Consider the following 20,413-nt stretch of genomic DNA (forward strand, 5'->3'; position numbering starts at 1 on the left):
TACATCTGTAACTTGCATAATACTCATTGGTTAACAATGAAGTGACAAAAGCTGATGCAAACAAAACTAAACAGAAAAAAAAAAAGGATTTTTTATAGAAAATCAACATACTTATAGAAAGTAGAACAAAAAGGAATAGGAGAATCAGTCTTAGGAAGCCCATCTACCACAGATAAAAGGTATTTTAAGGAAATAAAAGGAGAAAAATGGCAGTAAAATTTTAAAGAAATATAAGAGTATATAATCACAATAAATTACATGTATTTCTGACCAATAAATTAAGTAGTCAACATATCAAATAAAAATCTTGTGAAACTGAAGAGTATCTGAATTAAAGTGAAAGATCCCAAAAGATCCACAGAGGTAATACAGATCATGCACGAAGAAATGAGAAAAAGCCACTTGACTTTTTTAATTAACCACCCAGGATTTGGAAATGAAATGGAATATCAAATTGAAATCTGAAGCAACGTTTCTGTCGCAAAAACTCAATATCCTAGCAACTGTAAGTCAATATTTAGTTTTTTGGAGAATGTTTTCCTAAGCACAAAAGCACACCACAAATTTCCCAAGACCAAGAGTAGAAAGATAAACAGAGGAGGAAGTCTCCAGAGATAGTGGAAATGATAGAGTATCTGGTACTGTGTTTTATCTAGGGAATAATGATTACTCTATCTGTATGGCGGAATCCTACAGACGACATTACCAGGATCACAACACAAAAATTATGGGTTTATATTTGTATAAATTCCAAGCACATAAATTAAGAATTGGACATAATGAGCTACTGATAGAGGACTGTAAGTTGTATGGAGGTGTGGGACAGCTCACTTTCCAACAACTATGGAAGTCAGTAAATCTCAAGTTTATTAATCAAAGTATCAATCATATGCATTTGTAATTATTTAGAAATTTGAAGTCAAAGCTTTGTCATAGGTTAAATAACTGAACCTGGAGGTTTCATAAAAGCCAGGACAGGGATCTAGAAAAAGTCAAAATAGATCATGTTTTGAAATACACCTCAGTACTATCTAGGTTTAAATGTGTAAATGTAGAACTCTGATAAAAGCAAAATAAAAAATATAAAGTCCTGATTAATGTTTACTTTCAAACAAATACATGGATAGGTTTCTGGCTGATAGACTATTTTCTAGTCTGCTAGTGCTGTTCACAATCATCAGTACAAATGAAGTAAAGACTACATTCTTAGTTAAAACATATGGCATATTTAGTATATATAGTACACTCCACTGGAATTGCAACTCCAGGGCACTACAAGATTTTTAAGGACCTACCTAATCTGAGGAATATGAAATGCTCCCATATGATTATGTAGACACGAGACTTGGTTGTCGTTATTAAAACCATGAGCACTCTATTTTTTGTTCCTTGGGACAGAGATTACAGTCAGGGCTTGATGGTCAGTGGGGGTTAATTGTGCTTCCAGTGTCTGGAGAAATGAAATTAACTAGTCATGTACCTCAAATTCTATGCATACAAGCCTACATCTCTAAAAACTAGAAAACTCACTATTTCCTACCAAGCTGGATCATTGAGAAAAAAGCTGTACACTTTTAATTTCAATTTCCCCTTGATCTCTAATGCAAAAAATACAATTTTAACCCCTCCAGTATTTTTATTCCAGAAAGCATAATGATGGCTATATGTTCCAGTAACTGAATTCTACTTAATTATACATTGCTACAGAAAGTAATTGAAAAGATGACCTCAATTTTGTCAGTTGCCTTTAAAAGAGATTTAGCAGACTTAAGAAATATTTATGTTCGTTGCTTAAAAGGCAGACAAAGAGAAAGAGATCTCCTATCAACTTGCTCACACCCTCAAGTACCTGCAATAGCCAGACCAGGAGTCAGAAACCCAACTCAGCTCTTTCTTGTGAGTGACAATGAGCCAAGTCCACGAGCCATCACCTACTGTCTCCCAGGGAGCACATTAGCAGCAGGATAGAATTGGAAGAGGAGCAGAGACTAGAAATTAGGCATTCTGATACGGGATACCGAAGTCCCAAACACCTTGTTATGCACTAGGCCAAATGCCTACCCTAGACTTTTTAAACAGTTTCTCAACAAGACTGTTTTCATTTCATCTCCACTGTGACAAGAAACTTGCTTTTCTCTTCCATGGCATCTATGTCATGATAATTAAATCAAAATTACATTTTGGTTTTCCTTACATGGATTTTGTTTTTATAATCATAGTGATCAAGTTTGACAAATCTAGGCTGCTGAACAGATTTAGATTCCACAAAAAACCTATAACCTGATTAAGGATTGATCATTTTCAGGTCAATCCAGTTCAAAAACTAGCTTGTCTGGTCAAGATAGACTTCTCTTCCTCCAAATTTAAATATGGTAATCAAATAAGAGTCAAATTCATAGTAAAAATGGATGTTTATAGATCATCTCCATGGGAATGTGCTTGTGAGATAAACCATCTTCTTTCATGTCAGGACACTTGAACACTCTGTTACCTAACACTTCGTTCACCTGTTTTAATGTTTTATCATTATGAAATTTAAAAAAAAAATCTCTAGGAGTGGGGATGATATTTTTACAGTCAAATGAAGACTTCTTTGCTCATCAACCATCACAAATATCTTTGGAACGTTTTCTAGTTGAAAATCAATGAGTAAATTTTGTCTTGTCCTTGGTAACCCAAAAGACAACACAGAATCAAAGCTTTTTTCATAAAATGCCGTTGATTTCCTCTATTATAAGCTGAAGACCATTGTTCCTTACATAGTTAGTTTCTTACTTCTCGTATCTTCCCTCATTCCTTTGGTCCTCTAACTGATACACAATTCCTGAAACATTCCTCCTTCTCTTTCCTCTGTACCCTTTTACATATCTTTGGTTCATCTAAATTCTGCTGTCTTGCTTTCCCTCCATCAATCACATTCAACTTAATACTAGTTCTTAATCTTTAAACTAATCTTTATCTTAGTACTATTTAAAAACAAAACTTCCATTCCCTATACCTGCACATGCACACAAACATCATTTCCCAGTTAAATGACCCTTCTGTCTTCTAGAATGGCTATACTAAGTCAAACTCATAGGTGTTATTTATTTGTCCCTCGTACATGGCTGTGGATACCCTTGTGGCACACATGGTAAGCAATGTTCTTTCTCATAGCCTTACATTCTAGACTAGCTCTTTGTACATAAAGTACAGTATGGGGCCTGAAATTCCATAGGTAAAATGTAATCCACTCATGGAAGCTTTTGATTCTTGTTAAAATGCAAATAGCATTGTGAGCATAATAGTATTTTAGTATTTTTCAATTATAATTATAAGCACAAAAAAAACAGGATTGGGATGTGGACAAAGAAAGTAAATGACAGTATTTATAAGAAAAAATAGCATACACCACGGAGGAGATGCCCAAATTTTCCCTAATTTGCAGGATCTTCTCTTTCTGCAAGTTCTATCAGTTAGTGGATAAATAGAAGCAAAGGTGGATTCTACACAGATAGTGACAGATCCCTCTCATTTACCTTTATCATCATAATCCCTGTCTCCGTCGAACAAGTCATATAGAATTCCCTATGAGGGCCAAACGTCAATAGATTCATCCAAAATTGTTTGGCACAGGAAACTTAACTCATTTTTATACTATATGAATTCAGTGAGAGTTCATTTCACACTATTCCCAAGGAAAACTTCTGGATAACGACTAACCAATGGATTTACAAACTATCAAATTCCTAATGAAGATGAGGCTTTGTGTTTATAATATTCTTTTCCTTCTCAAAATTTCCATCTGAACACTTTGATAACTGATAGATTCAATATCACTGTGTTAGAGATATTTCTACCTAGATTGATCTCATAATCTTGCTCGACTAAAAAGACCCATAAGATTATCTATCCCAAATCACAGTAACTCTTTTCTATTAAATACCACTTGGATACATACACACACAGACAGTTGACCCCATCTGCATGTTCCAGTTCTACACATTCAACCTTCCACAGATTGAAAACGTTTAAGAAAGTTTCCAAAAATTTCCAAAACGAGAAACTGGAACTTACCACATGACAAGCACTTTATAATGAACCCATTAAATGAATGGATGTATAGGCACCCCCTGCTGGAGCCTCTCGCCATCTCTGATCTGCAGCCTTTTACAATTCTCCTTGAACACTGTTTTCCTCACTTCTCATTCAGGTACCATGTAATTATGCCTGTGATATTTGTCCTCTGAATGTGTACAGAGTTTCCCTTTTTGTCATTGTACCCTAAATAATACATTATAACAACTATGTGCATGCATTTACATTGCAGTGAATATTGTAACTAATCTAGAGTTAAGTATATAGGAAGACATGCATGGTTTCTATGCAAATACCCTACCATTTTATATAAGGGACTTGAACATCTGTGGACTTTAGTATCCTGGAACCGATCCCATACCAAAGGAAAATAAAAAAAATAAAAGCTTTAGAATGGAATCAGCATTATATTCTTAAAATTTTATGTATATAGTGAATCTGTTCTTTGTATTATTTCATATTAACATCATAAATATAGTAAAAAAGGAAACTTAACATTGTTATACTTAAAAATGCTGTAATTTTACCTTTTTAAGAATTAAATGATTATTTTGGGTAGTGTTTTCATATAGTTTCAATTTATTTGTGGAACAAGGGGAGGATTAATAACATTAGTCTAAGTACCTAAGCTAGGGACTCTAGGTAAAAAAAAGTTATTTTACAGAAAAAAGTTAGTTCATTGTATAGGATTTAGAGTATCACGGTAGTTAATATGACATCATGCTATGTATAGGCCAAAGCTTGGGTTTATCCTGATAGCTGGGTACACTAAACTATGTTCTTTGGAAAACAGCCATTTATCTTTTAATGTAATCAGTAAGTTAGACATTTTGGAAATGAGAATGAGGCAAGAAGCACAGAGGGCTACGTTGCCTTTGTGTGTGTGTTTACCTGATTTTACTGACACATGCAAATCTGGTTGCCTGGAAAAATTTGTGGATAGGTTATTCCAGCTGTCAGGATGAAGACCAGTCTGTTGTTACAGCCAGACTAATATAAACTCAGCACAAACTCAATACAATACAAACTCAAACTAATACCAACTCAATATAAAGATCTTTGTTATTTATGTGTTAATTTTTTTTGTGGGATTAAGCAGTTTTTTCCAAGATTTTGCAAAGGCTTCATGTGACCCTACGGAAATTTTTCAAATGCCTATACATCTCAATCATCTAAACATATTTTCAGGCAGTGAGGTAGCACGCCACAGGCTAGGAGTGCATGTGCGCCCTCGCTTCTTCCTCTTTCTGAACTCCATCTTTGTGCTAGCGGCAAGTAGGGGCCTCAGTTCAGCAGTTTTTCGTTTGCGCACAAGAGTGCCACACCCTCGAGGTGACCGGCTGGGAGAAGGTCGCCCAGATCAAGGCTCATGTAGCCTCGCTGGAGGGCATCGCCCCCGGGGACCAAGTGGTGCTCCTAGCGGGGACGCCCCTGGAGGATGAGGCCACCCTGGGCCAGTGCGTGGAGGCACTGAGCACCCTGGAAGTGGCCGGGCGCATGCTCGGAGGTAAAGTCCACGGCTCCCCGGCCCGCGCCAGCAAAGTGAGAGGTCAGACTCCCAAGGTGGCCAAGCAGGAGAAGACGACGGGCCGCGCCAAGCGGCGCATGCAGTACAACCGGCGCTTCGTCAACGTGGTGCCCACCTTTGGCAAGACGAAGGGCCCCAACGCCAACTCCTAAGTCTTCTGTCATCCCGGCTCCCTAATAAAGCCGCCAACTGGCTGTCAAAAAAAAAATAAATAAATAAAAAAGATATTTTCAATTTCTAAACTCATTACAGTCCTGCCGAGTCAAGAATTATATTACAGAGCCAGGTTTCTGTATTTCTCAATTCCCTAGAAGATTCCAAGACATCCAGGCTAACTCTGATTTTTATACCAACGGTGGGGGACAATTTATTTTGTAAGTGAATCTGATATCTTTCAATTCAAATGCTTCATAATTAGAGATCCTGACACAGGGAGAAGTCTAGGTAGTTTGTTCAGAAGCATATACTCTGTGTAATGTTGGTGTATGCTTGGTAAGAAATAGTTTTAAAGGATTGGAAATTTCAAAGTCTCAGACTGTTATGCATAATCTTAAAAAATTAGAACCTAGGATAACAATGTTCAAAGAATAGCAATCTGAAGATGCATTAAATGAATACATATATTATTTATTGGACTATTTTATTTATTTGTTATGTGTGTGTCTCAGGTATACAATATAACTTTGAATCATTGTTTATATGCATGTCTCATTCCTTACTTTGTCTTACCCTCCTCATTGATCTCAGCAGATCATCATAATCAAAAATTGTGTGCCTTTTGGTAAATCTTACTGGGATCAAGAACTTTAGAGTATCTTTCCATGTCTGATAAAGTCATTGCCCGTCCTGGACATTACCATCCCTGCGCTGGACTGGGCTTCATTACTCTGCAATTACAGAGGTAGCCTTTACATTCAGTCAGAAAAAACTATCAGCAAATGCTTCCATAAAACCTATTAACTCCACTCATTCTTTGCACCTTTGGAGTACAAGGGAATTTGGTTCCTAATTTTATTTCCAAGATGTTCAATGTGCCAGTCCATTAGCAAATTACACCTGATGAGTGGCCTCTGTGTCAGTTGAATTTTTTTACTGGCTCTCTTGGTCCTTCCAGGTTGTAACACTATTTCTTTCCTCCTGCTGCTCTGAGTTTTACACAAAGATGAGATGCTACATATCCTGCCTTATCTTTTAATTAAGCAGATTGTAACACTCTGTATATGAGGCTAATTCTTCTGGCTTTATTTTAAATTGATCATTCTGTCCCTTCTACAGAAACCATATTTTATCATGCTAATAGTTTTCCCAGGAAAAAGGAAACACAAGTGGTTCCTGTGGAATATTTGGATCTCAGGATCAGTGCCTTTTGCCAAGTCAAATAAACTTGCCTCTTTATTAGTCAGGTTAATAAAATTTGTCTACTCTCATTAGAAGTGGCCATGTTAACTAGCAGAATTCCAAATGGCAATCTGGGGAACTGAGTTCAAATGCAGCTGTAAGACTGATGGACTAGCTAAGTTACAACATCATTTGAAAGGCATGACATTTAATTATGTTAATGATTCTCTAATACCAGTAGAATGTTGCAGATTAGGGACATGTGTCAAACTGTGGAATCTCATGATCCTATTAAACAGGAAGTACAGATATGAAAGTCTCAGATAAGGAGCTTAGAAACTTGTTTTAGAACTTGAAGATAATGCTTTCATTCTGAAAACTATTGAAATTAAATATGTGATTCCATAAAATGATGTAATCTGAGGATTTGATTAAAGAGAAAAATTACCTGAATAAGGATCCTTCATTCAGCTGGATCATTCAGCTTTATTGATTATCGTCTGCTAAAGTCAGAAAATAATGCATGCTCTATGACATATAAAGAAGATCATTTCCAAAGATAAATCTAGTGGGATTCTTGCACCATGTCATAACAAATTTTAGTTTATTACTTTCCCTGAAAACATCTCCTGTGGATAAAGAACCAACATTGAATCTTCTAGAGGGAACTAGACTTGCCACTTAAGGATTCTGGAATTAGTGGAAGAAAGTTGTGTGGACAACATAATGCCATTGGTCTGTTCTAGCACAGGAACTATTTCTTCCTCATGGTTATAAAAGCCCTGACTAGAGATGTTTTGAGCAAGGCAGAAGCAGAGTTACTGCCTCCTTATTCTCTGGTGTTCTTTTTAACAATTTGTACATAGCAGAAGCTGGATGGAATTCTGTGGGATAAATTTCTTTCCCTCAGATATTCATGACCAGCTAGCAAAAAAAAATACATAAGTACATCTATACATATCTATGTAACAAAATGCAATGATGGTGCAAACATTTCTGAAAAAATCAAATCCATGCATAAACAGGTATTTAAAAAGATCCATTCCAACAATTAACATATGATGTAAGTATGCAATTGAATAATATAGAGGATTCAGACACATGGTAATGATTATAGAATGATTTAAAGAAACACGAGGTTTATTAGCAATCTAGAAATTTGAGTGGGATTTTATTTGCCAGCATTAGTCTTTGGTAGAGAAACTCCCAAGTAAAGGATGTGTGTACAAAGTTATAAAAATAAATAAAAGATTTAGCAAAATAAAAGATTGTGGCTTGTCTTTATAGTCTTCAGTGTCTGGTACAAAGTAGGTGCTTAGTAAATTTGTGTTGAAATTAATGTTTAGCAAATCTAAACCACTGTGTAAATATAATATATAAGATAAAGGAAGCCTGATTGGTTAGTTTGAAATTTTAGAACATGTGATAGTTAATTTTATGTGTCAGTTTGGTAGGCGAGTGTCACATTTATTTTTTGTGAACTTGGAGTTAAAGAAGACTGCCCTTCATAAAGCTAGTCCCTGTTTAATCACCGAAAGCATAAATAGAGCAGAGATTGACTTCAGACTGGAACTGTAACACCTTCCTTTCCTTGACTCAAGCCTGCTGGCCTTCACTGTAAAAGTTTGGACTTGGTACTCCCACAATATTAGAAGCTCATAAAAGCCTTACAGTCACTCACCCCTCTCTCATATACCGTCTCCATCCTACTGGTTTTGTTTCTTTAGAGACCCCTAACAGAGCCATGAAATCGGTCCTCATGTTTTGAGTTTTTCTAATACTTTGTAGTACAGTTACTTGGTATTTGTTTTTAAAGAACAGTGTTTATTTTAATCTATTGAAAGGCAGAGTGAGAGTAAGAAATAGAGTGATTCGCTGATTTTCTATCTGCTGGTCCTCCCAAATCCCTCAATGGACTGGTTCAGGTCAAAGACAGGGACCTGGAACTCTGACCAAGTCTCTCAAGTGTGTGGCCGAAGCCCAACTACTTGGGCCATCACCTGCTACTTCCCATCATGCATTAGCAGAAAACTGCAGTGGAAGGGAAGGGGCTGGGCCTCAAACTGGCATTCCAATATGAAACTCAAGTGTCTCAAACAGCACTCAACTCCCTGTGCAACACAATGCCTGTCCCTCTGCATATTAAGAGAATATAATGATTGCATAAGTTCTTTGAAATACAATGTTCCTTGTAATTTGGATCATAAGAAGCTGAAGATTGATACTGAAACAAAGGGACAATAATGATTTAAAGTAAAAATATTCTTAGATGAGAGCTAACTGGATTTTTGTGGAAACAGATCAGAATGACTGAAACAATGGGATGACTTAAGCAAAATTGAAGAACTGAAACTCAATTTGCCAAGTAATTATAGATGGGTTTTGTAAGTGGCAAGAAGTGAAGACAAGGAGAAATTTTCTGTGGTTGAATTTCTATAGTTACAAGGCATCATTGGCTCTAACAGAAAATATGGGTTTGTATTAAGTGTTACATATAAATGCTGATCTCTGAGCATGTTTCTCAACCATGTGAGTGTACCAAGATATGGGAAAGAGTCTTGCTTTAGTTAAACACAGACTCCAGGGTAGACCCTATGAATTCAAAAACTTCAGGGTGTGTAATGGCATATAATGGGGTACAGATAATTAAGCAGGGTTTAATGTGTTGTGGGTGACCACAAGCTCAATAACTCTTACTAATCATAGACTTCAGGGGAAGTGGGCCTCTTTATAGTTAATGTAACACTAGAAGCTCCTAACAGTTTTTCCTTCAAATTCCAGTCAAATATTTTTCAGCTACCCACCTATTTAGAACATTCTGCTATGTTCCACCTTTAAGATGAAGACATTAAAAAAAACGATTACACCAGTGGGGCCAGTGCTGTGGCATAGTGAGTAAAGCTACTGCCTGCAGTGCCTTCATCCAATGGTTGCTGGTTCAATTCCTTGCTGCTTGGCTTCCAGTGCAACTCCCTGCTAACACACCTCAGAGAGCAGCAGAAGATGGCCCAAGTAATTGGGACCCTGCGCCCACATAGAAGATCCAGAAGAAACTCCTGACTTTGGCTTGGCTCAGCTCCAGCCTTTCCAGCCATTTGGGAAGTGAAATAGCATATGGAAGCTCTCTTTCAAATAAAAATAAGTTTTCTCGAACAAAAAATTAAGCCATAAATTATCCTTCAACATGTTTCTCTACAAACTCTGACATTTGAGATTTTTCAAACACCCGGTTATTGGGCCCACAAGTCATCTCAGGGTTCGTCTATAAACTCCCGAGTCCTTACCTCTCACTCCTGATGTGTCATCAGTCATATCCTCCCAAGCTAAGCTTCTCCTCAGAAACCCTTAAAATGCCTCACTTGATAGGATGGTAGTTCTTGAGATGTCATTTTCCTGCCTCATCTATGGACAGATTAAACTCTCTCCTTTATCTTCAAACCTTGTGCTCATTATTCTGATTCAGCACCATTGATAAAGGACTAAAATTTTGGTAACAAGTAGAGTCCTTGAATTCATAATGAAATATATTCATAGCTCTTTTTATAATAATCACAGGAATTTAAATTTTCTCTTTGGAATCCCAGCACATTTCCAGAGTTCCATGTAGGTAAAGAAAATCTAATATGGTGGTGGAAGTAATGTGGATGGATCCAAAGACAGCACTGTTGGTTTAAGGTGTAAGAGAAATCAAAGTATTACAAATGATATTGGCAGGGAACATGTGCTTTCTTAACTACATTTGTTAATAGATTGTGACTTTTCTATCACTTCTAATTCATAAGAACAGCATGTTAAGGTTAATAAGACACTCATCTCTTCCAAAATAGACAAAGAACCCCATGTCTGCAGGATGAGGTGGGGTGAACTAGGGTCACTAGGTAGAAGACTCATGCCATATGTAATTCATATATACTCTGTTTGAAGGTTTAGGCAAAGTAGTCTTTATATTTATGTGAGTGTATTTTATGCTTTTATATTCATTTTACTATTAGTTTAACATCATTTAAAAGCTAAGAACAAAGAGGGCAAGAAGCTGCTTCCCTAGTCACTGAGTTGAACTAAGAGTTCTCCTTGTCCTCTCCTCCATTCTTCTATTAAGAGTTCTTTCCTATCCTTAACTTCTATCTGTGACTAGGGCAGCTTTGCCCTTTCACCAAAGAGCCTCCTTTCTGCTCTCTTTCGGCCCTCTCAGCCACTGGAATATGATTCGTAGTCATTTCCGTAAGAAGTGCCTCTTAGTCTTCTTTGTTGTTTAAACATGCTGTGTTCTTATGTTTCATTTTGTGGCAAATGGGTCATTCCACCAACATATGACACAATCTGGGGCTGGGCTGTGGTATAGCAGGCTAAGCCTGAAATCCCACATGGGCAACAGTTCTTGTCCCGGCTACTCCTCTTCTGATCCAGCTCTCTGCTATGGCCTGGGAAAGCACTGGAAGATGGCCCAACTGCTTGGGCTCCTGCACCTGGTTGGGATACCTGGAGGAAGCTCCTGGCTTTGGATTGGCTCAGCCATGGCTGTTACATGGCCATCTGGGGGATGAACCAATGGATGTAAGACCTCTCTCTCTCCCCTTCAAGTAAATAAGATCTTTAAGGAAAAAAATTTTTTTAAAAATTAACATGATCAGAAATTCTTTCCAATGTCTGCTCTTCTGTTTCCATGTTAAAATAGATGAAAAAATTAAAAAGATTATTTTAAGGTATTATATTTTAATGATGTGTTTGTTAGTCTCAGAATGGCCATTGCAATGGCTTCCTCAGCAGGGGGAAACAGCTGTTTCCAAAATGAGAGCGCTCATGCTAAAGACTACTTTTTTACACGATTGTTCAGATGCCCGTGGATTCACCTACACCCTGGAAATGCAGCAAACATTCTGATTGAGATCGGTAGTATCCGAGTGTTACAATTTCAATTTCCTCTCAGAGAGTACCTTGGTATTTTTCTGACTTTGAAACTGATAGCTTTTGATTCGGTCAGATTAGCCCTGCGCCTCGTCTGTGTCTAACAGCTTTCAGATCCCTCTCAATATCCTTTTCTCAGTCCCTCGCACTTTTGTGCTTTGATGCATTGATCGAGTAAGAAACACTCACTCCGCCTCTTTAATCTCTAGACCCATGAAAGCCTGCTCAGTTATTCCTAGTTTCTTGAACAGGACAAGGATATCCAACAGTGGCCTTCTTTTCTGTAATATAAACTCAGCCTCCTCGCCTTTGGTCTCCTCTTCAGCAGTGTCTATTTCTCTACAGAGGTGAAGAACAAATGAATTATAGAAGCCAAGAGAATGGTTGTTTCAATGCACAGAGCTTATGCTGTATCAGTCTTGGTCATACATTATCCTATGCCTGAAAGTGAGTATACCATTCCAACAGTATTTATAGAATGTTGGTTACTTCCAATCAAGCTCATTTTTCTGGACTGATGGCATATCTGTTTGCTTCACATATTATAGATAATTTAAGACTCACAAAAACCTGATGATTTAGATTATAATAATCTCCATTTTACAGATGAAGAAATGGAGGCATAATGAGATTCAGTAACATATTGAAGATTACATGGTTAATAGTGGAGATGCAGTTTGGGTTCATATAGTGAGGGTTCAATATCACCTATATGCTTATTTTGGTAGTTTGCAAATCTCCTTAAAAACTGATCAATAAGGTGTCCTTCAGGTCAAGGGGAATAGGCTAGGGAAGGTTTTATATGTGTGGTGATAAAGTCAAGATTTGGGAGAAGGGCTGGACTTAGTATTTCTTTTTTCAGTTCTGAGAAGAATGGAAGGTACTCAACTGGAAGGCTCTGACCTCATTTTGACACTAAGTTTTCAGTCATGCAAAGCCTCATGCATGTAAAAATGCACTAGAAATGTCAGATTCATTGTCTAAACTACTGCTTCGTCAAGATGAATTATGAAGCCTTACAATTGAGGCCATATTTCTAGATATTGGTAGAGAACATCCAAGGATTTAGGAACATTCCCAACAGTTATATAATACCCAGGAAAATTAATTAAAAAATGCTAACTTGTCCCTTAATAGGGAAAGGAGGTTTCCAGGTATCAGTGATGAGCTGCAAGAAGGAAAACCCAGCACCGGGATTGAGAAACATTTCCTAGCCAGGCAGCACAGAAGATGCGGACTACAGCGCCAAAGCAAAAGAGGGTCATGTCCTGGCACAACTGTACATCCAAGTCCAAGATTGAAAGTATAAAACTCAGATTTATAAATAAATCTGAAGTTGATCGCTTTATCAATAAAAGATAAAGCTAAGTTATGAACTAAGTAAAATTTTCTTACAAGTATTAGGAATTATTTTAAAGAACTAAAACCTCATTCTCAAAAAAAATACCTCTTGGAAATCTTCAAGTTAGAGCAAATGTATACTTCACAGGCAAACACTAATACTTTTGAGAATGAAAGGTGGAGATATTAACTGTGCTAGACAACGACATGTTGGATTGCTCCCAGCAAGTTGAAATATAGGATCACCTTACTTAAGATATAGTTCTATGAGCCAGTTTGTGTACCTCTTCATCCCCCAAAGTGATGTAGGAAGTTTGCAATAATTCAAGTAAATCTCTGCTGGAGATTAAAACGTCTGAATTCCAGCCCCAGCTCAGTCACAAGCTAGATATGTAGACATTGACAATCACATAATTTTTCCAAGGCCTTCTTTGTTTTCCTTCTCCACAGGCCTACCTATACTTCTAAGTTTAGGGCTCTACAGGGGCTCAAATGCAGAAATGCTCTGAATGATGAACAAGATCACATAAACCTACCAGTACGGAAGTTTTAAAGGGAGCCGAGATCAGCTGCTGTTGGCATGGAGTGATTTCAGGGCCTCTAGCAGAATGCTAAGTCCTCTAAAATACTCCCACTGTGTTATCCAGAACATAATATTAAAAGTTAAGGAATTTCTTGAAATACAATATGCAGGGGTTAAGTTGAGGATTTTCACTTGTCTGCATCAGTATATACCTTGATCAATGTAACAAATATTTTTTGGAAGAAAGATAAATTCTGAGATCAGAGATTTAAGGTGAAATATAACAAGAGCCTTGGGTATACTTTCCAAAGGACAATAAGGAATAGAATATAAGGTTATATAAAGTGAAAACAAATTCAAAGTGTGCACATATCAATGTGGCTGGAAGCAATCTCACATTGAGATATAGTCAAATCAAGCCATTAGCAGAGACTTCGTCTTTATGACAAAGAGTGAAATATTATTTCAATCGGCAAGTTGTCTTATCTGAAAGGCTTAGAATAATTGGATTGAAAGACCTTTTCATTCACTTGATGAAGTTGACTGGTTGATCTGGCATTGCATAGGAGCAGCCCAACATGAATAATGTAGATGTGGCAGGAGAAATTGGAGTTGATTGATGGTAAGTACAATCTTAAGATGTTGAATCTCAAAATAGCAAATTTCAGAAGCCTCACTCAGAAATCTGAATCTTCAATTCAGTTGTTTATTAGATCCTAGTTGAGAGACTCCCAATGGGATGTAGACATACCAAGAGTTAAGAACTCTTGCAAACTTACAGTTAAGTACTTTATTGTCATTAGATAAAATACAAAGGATTACAAATGCATCAACATTCTGAAATTTCCTATAAAAATTTGTGAAAAATGTGTTGAGAAAACTACACATGGATTGTAAAATCTTTTCACTAAAATCTTTTGATTATTTATTCCTCTATTTTTAAAAAGATTCATTTATTTGAATGAGGGGGAGGGGAGAGAGAGGGTAAAAGGAAGGGGGAGATGGGGAGGGGGAGAAAGGGAATCCTTCTCACTCCTTAATGTTTCCTACAGCCAGGGCTATGACAGACCAAAGCCAGGAGTCAGTAACTTCACCCTGTTCTACACAGATGGCAGTGGCCCAAATACTTGGGCCAGAGTCTGCTGCCTTCCCAGGTGCACCACCAGGAAGCTGAATTAGAAGTGGAGTAGCCAGGGCTTGAAGCATTGCTCCAATGCAGGATGCCAGTTTTGTAAGCAGCAGCTTAAACTGCTGTACCTCAATGCTGGCCCCTCCACAAACTTTCTTCAGGAACTTTGCAAATAATTAAATAAAACGTTACTTATCCCTTGTAAGTGAATTTGTTATTTTATTCTACTTTTCTTTAAGAGAAAGGGAAGCCCAAGGGCATTCGTAATCTTGTTACATCCATCTAAGAGCCTATCACACCATGGATTATGATGGCTCTCGCTGATGGATGATAGTACATCATTTAACTCATTATCAAATTCTTCATCTATTGGCTTCTGTGACTGCGGATGATTTGCCATTACTGCGAGCAGCATAACATTTGACTGACTTGCCTCACGGGCTCCTCCTATGCTGACAGAAAGCTAGCCACACAGTATGTCATTAATAAACACATATTTAACTTGGGTACTCTGAGAAATACTAAAATGTATGTAACTCACTTTAAGTTCTAATGAAATTTAAATATAAGGAGTTAGTCCTGGAAACTTGTTCTAATACAAAACATTCTTCAGCTTAAAGCTCATCAATGCCAACATGATCTCAACCAGAAACAATTGGTGCCTGCCTGTGAGTGGAGGCACCACTTGTAATTCTATATAATAATATGTCACCAAGAAAGAATTGGTTCCATTCAGAATAAAAGAGGTACTCAAGGAAATGGACCCATGGTGTATGTGCACACTGACTCATTCACATACATCAGACACTGATAGTCATTTCTTCTCTACTTTGTGCAAAATTTGGTTAGTATGTCTTCTCTGTAGAAAGGAGGTAAGAAAGCAAAACATTAGGATACAATGAAATACTGAGAACAAAGAAATGTGAAAGATTGGAAAGCAGGGTACATTTTATCTGTCAAATTCCCACTTTCTTGCTGTTAAATTGTTCTTTCTGGTACTTTTCTTTAACATAGATTAGCTCTCACCTAAATCCTTCACAGTGCATTTAGAACTAAATAAAGCATTAATATGTTCATCTATGTGAAATGTTCCCTTAACGGTTACCTTAGGCAGTCATTTAACTGAATTTGATATGGAGAACACATTGACATTGTAAAGGTTAATGATCCAATGATTAACAATACTCATTTTCAGAAAATGGCTTCAGTCATTGTTTCATAGAATAAGAGGCACAACAATTTGTTCAGTAGTCTCCAATGTCTGGGAGAACTGTCTTTCTGTAGAATATTATTATTCTCAAGCACATAAGAATGCTCACAAGCAATATGTAAAGTGGCTCCTGTAGTGTCATTTTCTACAGCTGGGCACAGAGGGGTTAAGTGTGGCAAGACATATTTCCCTTGCAAAGGAGCAGCCCAGCAGCAAATACCTGGAAAAAATCCAACCAGGTAGATGTAACTTGGCATTAAGAATGTGTGGTGACAGGTGGTATGAGGAGTCTAAAGTCTGGCTGAATTTTCAAAGTGTAATTTATCAGGCAGATGGAGCAGGGCAACCCAAGAGCTAGGAAGAAGCAATATTTGAAATTCCTTAAGCAAGGGAAACAGTGCATTAAGAACATGTTTAAAAAAAAAAAAACACTGCAAGAAGGTGACTCCTAGGTAAATGTGAGAAGTTTTAATGTTTCTTAAAGGCACGAGTAATCATCTTTAGGAAAGGCAGACTTCTTTACCAATCCTGGAGTAGAATATAAAGGATCAGCATTAATCCCTCTGTTTGCTGAATGCTCCTTTTTGCAAAGCTATCAGATTTTTACCCTATATCTCATCCACGCAAATATGTCCTGTAAGGCGTGTATTACTAACCTTCTCACATTACAGTTGCAGCAACAGAGAGCTGTGAAGCAGTCTCTCCAAGAATCACAGCTCAAGAGCACAGTGCCTACCCAAGAACAACTTGGTTTTCGTAACAAAGACCTAGCTCAAACCCCATTAATTACTCTTCATTTCCATGACTTTTTCATTGAGACTGTTGTCATCACCATGACGATCAAAACCAGCAGCATTATCATCCACTTCGTTATATCATGTCATACAGGACACTGGTTCCCGATTTATTCACTGCCCATTAATCCTGGTCATGATAATCGTTGAAGATGTCATTTTTTTTCCCACAAAAGCCATGGCTACTAGAACTACATCTAAAGTTCCCAAGTACCTGAACAATGCTGGGGAAGTTAGGACCCATTACAGATCCCGGGGAGAAAAGCAAAAGCTACTGAAGTGTTCCAAACCAGGAATTTAATCAAAGGAGTTTGTTACATGGATGATTTCAAAGTGGAGAAGACTGAGGTGAGAATGCAGCTTCTGTGCGATAATCAACAGCTGAAAGAACTAAAGGGCAATGGGAAGAGATTGGGCTTCCGGAACTGAGACAGTGAGGTTATCTAAAGGGCAGCAATTAAAGCAAGGTGCATCATTGCAAAATGGAACAGAAAGCTTGGCTAACCTGGCAAGCAGCCCCTAAAGTTGTAGTTGAAGCACAAAAACACCATGAGTCACCTCTGGAGATTCCAACAAAGGGAGGGAGAGCTGGGCAGAGATGTTCTGCCTTCTATCTTCCTCCTGCCCTCAGAAAATATATAGCAAACACCTGCTTTGTTGTCTGAACCAGCAGAAAACCACCTTGTGAAACGAAGCCTTTTGAGTTACTCATCTTGCCACACTAAGTGTAGCAGAGAGGATGAGGAGTGGATCTGACAGCAAACAGGATAATAAACATTTCACCAAACATCAAATGATGACTCATTACCACTGTTTTAAGAGGGCAAAGGAATCATTAAGCCTCCAAAACTAAATTTTTCATGAACCCAATAACCTATAATAAGCTATGCCTTTTGTATAAAATTTTAACCAATGTGCTACTTACAGTTCTGGAGGTTTGAAGTAAAAAGTGGGTCTCTCTGGTCCTTTATCACATGGTGAGCAAGACTGCCTTCCTTCTGCAAAGCTCTGCAGGACCGTCTCCTTCTCTGCCCTTCCCAACTCTCGGAGACTGAATTCCCTGGCTCGTGGCCCTCATCCATCTTCAAAGTCAGCAAACCCCCTGCTTCCTCTGACGACCTGAACTCACCTCTGCTGTCTCCCTTTTCAAGACCCTTGAGGACCCACCCACTCAAGGATGTTAGTGATTATACTTGGCCCACCTGGGCAATTCATGCTCAGTTAACCACCACGCTGAATTCCAGCTTTGGCATCCATTCTATTTTGCCATTTTGTTAGGTGAGGTAATATATTCCTTTTCTGGGGATTTGAGCATGGACACCTAGGCGGGGTATTATTCTGTCTAATACATGACCTATTCTTTCTTTTCTTTTAAAGATTTACATATTTATTTGAAAGGCAGAGTGAGAGAGAAAGAATCTTCCATCTGCTGATTCACTTCACCAATGACCTCATTGGCTAGGACTGGGCCAGGATGAAGCCAGGTGTCCACAAGTCCATTTAGGTTTCCTGCTTGGGAGGCAGGGGTCACCTGCTCTTGCTACTTTTGCAGGCTCATTCGCTGGAAGCTGGATGAAAAACAGAGCATCCCGGAGTCGAATCAGCATTCTGACACTGGGTGTCGGCAGCAACACAGACAGTGGTTTAACCCAGTACACCACAATGCCAGCTCCTGTGGCTTATGCTTCTAATTGTACTATCTCAAACATAACTTCTCAAGTTGCTAAAAATTCATTATGCTGGTTTCATGCACTACATATAGTAATAAACAACTTGTGGTGGGGGGAGCGGAGCCATGGCTCTCTTAGTTAATCCTCCTCCTGTGGCGCCGGCATCCCTTATGTGTGCCAGATTCTAGTCCCGGTTGCTCCTCTTCCAGTCCAGCTCTTTGCTGTGGCCCAGGAGGGCAGTGGAGGATGGCCCAAGTGCTTGGACCCTTGCATCCACATTGGAGACTAGGAAGAAGCACCTGGCTCCTGTCTTCAGATCGGCACAGTGCCGGCCATAGTGGCCTTTTGGGGAGTGAAGCAGCAGAGGGAAGACCTTTCTCTTTGTTTGCCTCTCTTACTGTCTATAACTCTACCTGTCAAATTAAAAAAAAAAAAAAAAGATAAACAACTGGGAAACTTAGGTTGGTGAAATTCAATTGAATCTGATCAAAGGTCTTACGAAACCTCTCATGGCACTTTAGTATCTAAATATCCTCTTGGCTGCTTGGACGATTATTTTACTCTTTTCTTGGGATTTTCTTGTTGTTCTAGAAAATCTCACATTCTTATGGTTGACTTCTTACAAAAAGTGACACTATTCCAAGCACTAGACTTGTAAAAATTGTAGGTCTACTTTCCTATTAAATTTAGATAATTGCATATTTGTATAACAAATTAGTTCAGCCCAGATGAATCTGACTTTGTTGACCACTGTTGCTCAGTTTGGCACACATCCTGGAACTGAAAATGGCTGCTTCTGGAATCTAATCTAGCACTCTTTGAAGAGCTTGATCCTTAGATGCATACATTTTGGGGCCATCTCTGTACCTATAAGGTCCAAATCTCCTTTTAGCCATATTATTTTTTTGATCATTTGAATGGGAGATAAGAGGATGTTATGATAGCAGATACATTAATATAAAGCCTTCAATTTAGATATTTTTACTCATAATAAAAAAGATTAATATTTGAGGTGTCTGAAAAAGTTCATGGAAATGGATATTATAAAAAGTTATATACATTTTTCAAAATTTTGGAACAAAATATAAACTTAAATTCTTATAGCATATATTTATTCATTAGGCAGAGACGGACAATGAAAGATTCCATCTGCTGATTTACTCCTCAAATATTCAAAATGTCTTCAGCTGGGCTAGACCAACACCTGGAGCTGCAAATAATCAACCATTTTCTTCATAACCTTATTGAAAAATGTAGGGATTCAATTACTCAATTGTTCCCGGTCCAGGTTGAGCGTGGCGTCACTGACCTTGGCACCACTTGTGTTATCATGTGGCTGCAACAAGGGAGAAAACGGGAGAAACCATAGCCTGGTGGCCTTGGCCATTATCAAGCAAGCAGAGGTACAGAAGCCAGAAATGGGCCAGTTACCAACTAACATTTATTTTTTATGAAGAACAGGCCTTTTAAAACAACCAAGCAAAATAACCTATAGTCTATAACCATCCGGGTGTGCTATACCACGTAGATCACCTGTCGCAAGCCAAAGCAGTCAGGACTTGAACCTGTGCTCTGCTATGGAAAGCCAGCTCTCTGTAGCCACAACACTGGCTCCGTGAAATTTCTGATGTGCCTTTATAATAGTTTTTTGACTTTCTAGCTCTGTGACATTTGGTATGTTATTTAAACTCTTGTTTCTTTATATATAAACAAAAAATTACTATGCATTTCATCAATGCCAAGATAAAATAAGCTAATCTATGCAAAGCATTTAGAGCAATGAATTCCAAATAATAAACACTCTATGACTTTTCTGTCATTAGAAAATTGGCTCATAAATAATTCATTCTGATTTTTTTCCGCAAATTTATTTCTTAAGGGTCAGAGTGCCCTTGTGT

General features: G+C 37.9%; 1 long non-coding RNA gene across 2 annotated transcripts in view; it reads right to left on the reverse strand.

Moving 5' to 3' along the window:
• The window catches only part of LOC127488298 (uncharacterized), a 187,926-nt gene extending 169,926 nt beyond the window's left edge, over positions 1 to 18,000 (reverse strand). For both annotated transcript variants that reach the window (XR_016230252.1, XR_007915906.3), the window contains exon 1: positions 17,771 to 18,000. This is a non-coding gene — a long non-coding RNA (uncharacterized LOC127488298). The remainder of the gene's footprint in view (positions 1 to 17,770) is intronic.
• Between the last annotated feature and the right edge of the window lie 2,413 nt (positions 18,001 to 20,413).

The sequence above is a fragment of the Oryctolagus cuniculus genome, chromosome 2 (genome assembly GCF_051225735.1).
Source record: "Oryctolagus cuniculus isolate XC-2025 breed Fujian yellow rabbit chromosome 2, ASM5122573v1, whole genome shotgun sequence".
Taxonomy (NCBI): domain Eukaryota; kingdom Metazoa; phylum Chordata; class Mammalia; order Lagomorpha; family Leporidae; genus Oryctolagus; species Oryctolagus cuniculus.